Genomic DNA, 5,305 nt, shown 5'->3' with positions numbered 1-5,305 from the left:
ATTTATTTAATTTTGAATGAAACGGCTCTCCATAAATGTCAGGTAAGTCCCTACTAGGAGTTTAAAAGATGTAGCAAGACATTTATTTCATGTGAGGTTGATTGTCTTTTTTATACGCTTTAAGTCTGTTCTTTACTTTGGATTTGATCAACAGGTTAAATRTTTTTTTCCCTACTAGCCAAACACACTTTGTGTTTCGTTTCTTGTAACTTCAGATGAAAAATGCAGTGTAATCAGCAACACAATGACTTTTTGTTCTCCAACAGAAAGTGAGAAACAAGACGTTTCAAAGAGTTTTTTTTTTTTCAGCAAAATAACAAAAAAACAAAAAGAAACTTTGGGGATGTTGTGCATCAAGTACCATGTGAATCTGTGAACAATATTAGGATTCACTCAGGCAAATGTCAGAGGTGGATCCAGGACACAAAGCTCTGGGAGTATAATGAGATTATAATGAGCCGCCCGATGAGTCAGTCGTGAATTTATCCTTTAACAACAAAACTGTTTYGGTCGTCAGATTCCCAGATGTCTGATTTTTATCACAGAGGCAATTAAAAAAATCATTTTAAAGCTACTGTGTGAATATCAGAGGGATTAGTTTTCTGGAACTTCGACAGAACTGGAGGCCAACAGTATCAGTATAAAACCTTTTGGAAATCATTTTTTGGTGTCTGTTGACACAGTCCTTCCTCCGTCTCTCTCAGGAACACACACACAGCTGTTGTGTTGGACTTTTGGACTTGCAGCGTGTCTTTGGGGAAAAACAGGGAGTTTCCTTCCTTGGCGAACCGGTTTCGGGTCATTCAGTGGGCCGCTCCTGCGGCTGAAGCCAAGAGTGAGGTGAAGAATGAAAACACTGAAGCAAACTTTTAACCTTCGGAGTGCATAGTTACAGGTTACAGAGGGAAGTCGACCTCCTCCCACCTGCTTTAGCTAAGACCTAGATGTTGGTTTTAACACTTTAGATCCCTTCAAAATGTGCAAACTGAATGAAAACTACATCAAAAATATAATATTTTAATTGAACTAACTTAGACAGCTAATCCTAGACTTTTTAAGAGTTTTGTCCTGAAAAAAGTCACATTTTCTCTAAAAGCTTTACATGTGAAATGTTTTTGATTTTTTGCATCTTTTCTGTAAACAAATAATAATCACATATGCAATTATTAATATGTGATAACATAAACATGTAAGATCACAGGCACAGCAATGATGATGCAATATAACATTTCACTGATGGTGCAGTTTGTCAGTACATCTGAACTGTGTAACAGAGCCCCCTAGCGGCCACAGGCGGTGAAAAGAACATTTTAAAAGTTACTCATATGTATTATTTTTATTATTTTTATTACAGTTTTATGGGGGAAAAAATGAGAAACTGCCTTTTTAGCTTTTGGAGACGACATCTTTACAGGACCGTATTAATTCAGGTCAAAGGTCACCACGTCTGAGCTCTTCTAAACCAACTGTGTTACGTTGCTCAGTGATGGAACAACAAACTTAATCCAAAAGTCTTGTGTGTGTAGAGATGAAGTGGATCACACTTTGCTTACAAAGTCATTCATCAGAAACCAAAGATGGACCAGGACCGCCTGATGTTTCAGAGTACAACCTTCCTCCAGAGGGGAAAAAAACAGATCTGATTTCACCGCAATGGGAGAAAAAAGAAGCCACTGACTGTGCACTGGGACTCTCACTTACTCACAGAGTGTTACTAGTGTGTGTGTGTGTGTGTGTGTGTGTGTGTGTGTGTGTGTGTGTGTGTGTGTGTGTGTGTGTGTGTGTGGTCCCTGCTGCAAAGTGTTTAATAGTTTATAAGGACCTTGTTTACTTGGCAGGGCTGCTGCCTACACAGCAGATGCTGCTCAAACGCTGAGAGATACAAGTTTGCAAAAACAGGAAATAGATTCAGAGCTGAGTTTCAGGGAGGCCAAACTAAAGATAAACACACACACAAAAWAAAWAAAAGTAAAAATAAATAGTGTTTGGAAGTTTGGAACAGTTTTACGAAGATCTGCATCACCTTTTTGTGTGGAAAAAGGTTACAGGTAAACAAAAATACAGGAAATCAGAGTAATTTTTTTTTCCCAGAAACTCCAAACTGAAGCCAGGTCGTTCGCTCGCTGTTTGTTTCTGTACTGATGGATAATTCATGCACAGCTGCTGAAAAATTAAAGGGGATGATGTAACTACATCAACGCAGTCACCTTACCACAAGTCTGGTCACTCAAGAGCATAAAACAATTAGAACATAGCAGACGTAGCATTACAAGCTAACAGGCAACACTTGCAAACAGATCGTTGGATTTATTTTATCAAGTTATGTCAACAATTTCCACTCAGCTGAGTTGAGTGAATGTAATGTAACTTTCACTTGGTTAATTAAATCTTTTTTTTGAGTAGGAGGTAATTTCTACTGTATTAGAAAGGCAGAATGTTTTCATCAAAGGAAATTATATTTAAATTATATTATGGCAGCAAAACATTTCAACAAAGTTGGGACAGGGCCTTGTTTACCACTGAGGATCATCTTGTCAGCTTTTAATGAAACAGCATCACCGGAAAATGCCTTGTCAGAATATAAAACACAAAACAAATCAATATATTTCTCAGAAGTTAGGTGAGATGTAATTTTTTTAAATTTAGTAAAATAAATGAATGGCAAAACAACTTCCAATGCTTCCCATTACTGAGGTACACTGAATGCAACATGATCTGAAGTCTGTGGGAGACAAAAACTACTTGTGATTATGATTATTGAGGTTTTAAATATATATAATTATTGTTATATACTGTACATATGGTTAAAAAATAATATTTTTATTTTTGCTTTTACCTATAATAAAAGCTAATTTTAGGTTTTAGCCAGAACGTTGCTAATTTAGCTTTTAGCTATTTTTTAGCTGATTTTAGGTAATAGCTACAGTCTTGAAAGGTTTTAGGTTTTTAATTACTGCTGGAGCAAATTTTAGTTGTTCAAGTAGCTACTATTTTGCTGACTTTACAGCTTTTGTTTGGTAAATTATAACTTGTTGCCATTATTTGCTCACTTTAGCTTTAAGCTACTGTTTTGCTCCTTTTTTATTCTTTTTGATGATGCAATTTCATCCTTTTTTAAGTCATTTKGCACTCAGCAATCCCACTTGAACAGAAAATGTATTCTAAGCATGAAAAGTATGAAAACTTGTGTTGGGTGGATTTTTGGTTTTAGCAAAGCTTCTTGGCAATCATTTATTTTTTTCATAAATCTTACTATAAACCTTATCTGATTGGTACCTGGGTGTACCAGAATGTCAAACAAGTCTCAATAGCAGCAATAAAATAAAATGTTTGGYAGAGAAGATTTGGTAAACATGTGTGCAACCCACAGCTCTACTGCTCATCCCACAAAGGCATGTTCCTTACAAATGTGGCACCATTTAAATGGGAATTTAACAGGCTTTCCAACATTACAACAAAGAAATACTCTACCAAACACAAATTGTATTACTTTTTCTGCAAATTGTAGCCTTTTCTAGTTTAAAACATTTAATTACTGCACATTCCTCACTGTTGATGAGTAATGTGCAGTTTAATAATAAAATGTAACTGTATTAAAGTAAACGATACAGTATATTATAAAGCAGACCAGTCTGTTTATAGATGACAGATCTGAACCCCGGGTCCTGTCGCCTCATGACTGAAAGCAGATTCCACTCCTCAGTTCACCTCTGTCAGCTCCTGACGGCACTTCTAACCAATCAGATGGTGCCATTCAAAGATCATGTGGATGACTCACCTAATTAATGCCTTTGTGGTGAGGCGGGTTAAAGTGCCAACTTGTTTGTACGAGAAGGTGACACCACTCTGGGTAAAGTGACCAATTAGTGTGACTGTGTGTCTGTTAGCGAGAGCGTGGGCAGACTGGGAGACTTTCACCCATCCAGTCTGACGCACGCTTTTAATCACCTGTCACACTTGTTGAGAGGCACACGCTACAGCAGCAGTGCATAAAGTGCAAGCAAAGCGCTTTCCTCTTCCCTGTACTTCACATGTGTGTGTGTGTGTGTGTGTTCTGGCTCTAAAAGTGATGGGCATTCAGAGGGGAAAATGCCCATTTCTCCCACCTGCAGGAGATGTTGCTGCTGTCAGAGCCAGGAGGCGGGTGGAGATGTGCCCTTGAACTCAGTGCAAAAACAAAACCCGCATCGAYTGGCTTCACTCCCCTGTCTCCTCAAAGAAACACACCTGAGTTAAAGAGAAAGAGAAGGAAAGTCTTTTAATATCTTTCTCTACAGAACAAGTAAACAGGGATTTCTTCACATATATTAACAAACCAAAACTGAAAGTAAACGAGGGCCAAACATTTCTTTAAGTAATGCATATCACTCACTATTTTTCATGAAAGAGCTTTTTATTATGAGTAACAACAGATGTTGTTCCTTTGCTAATAGAAGGTAAATACACTGTATTATATATTTTTTATTTCTATCTGAGAGTAATTCCTAACACATACCTGGAGTGCTTACAGCTCTTGTGATCCAGAGTGCTCCTATTCAGATGTTTTAATTCAACACAGCAGCTAGTTTGTTACAGAACCTGGAAACTATTAGAGAAACACAGCATGAATGCCACTTCCTGCTCAGGTTTGCTTTTTCAATGCAGCAGTTTTTAAACTTATTAGCTTCACAAAATAACTTGCAGAAAGCTGTGACCTTTGATATTRCTGGTTTGCAGACGTTGCTGTTGACTCTGTTAAACATGCATATGAAGTTAAATAGATTGTCCATAAATTATATGGATTTTGCAGGTATGCAGAAGTATACAGAAATTTCATATTTTTCAAAATCTCAGCTTCAAATATGTCTCAGAACCTGGGACATAAAAAAAAACTACACAAACTAAAATAACCACCTCTCATTCTGCTCTGCAGCCATATTGTTGTGCCACAAAGTCAGTGCTTTTCTGTCAGTCGGACTGTTACAGCGGAAGGAAGGGGTGGGTGGTGTCGTGCCCAGTGGTCACTCCGGTAACACCCCCTGAGTGCTCACATCGTGTGAGAGTACTGCAGATTGTTTCCAATTTATAATTTTGCAATATCAGTGGTGAAAATATTCCATCAGCAATTTATTCACATTTAAATAAAATGTCTGGAAATCATCTGGGGACCCTCACTTGATGTTTCATGACCCACAGAGGGGTCTCGACCCCAGCTTTGGGAACCACTGTTTTAGTGGAGACTAATAAATAAAAATGTCTTGTCAGAATATAAAACACAAAACAAATCAATATATTTCTCAGAAGTTAGGTGAGATGTAATTTTTTT

This window comes from Austrofundulus limnaeus, unplaced genomic scaffold (genome assembly GCF_001266775.1).
Source record: "Austrofundulus limnaeus strain Quisiro unplaced genomic scaffold, Austrofundulus_limnaeus-1.0 Scaffold524, whole genome shotgun sequence".
Taxonomy (NCBI): Eukaryota; Metazoa; Chordata; class Actinopteri; order Cyprinodontiformes; family Rivulidae; genus Austrofundulus; species Austrofundulus limnaeus.
The sequence above is the reverse complement of the archived record's forward strand: the minus strand, read 5'-3'. Positions refer to the sequence as shown.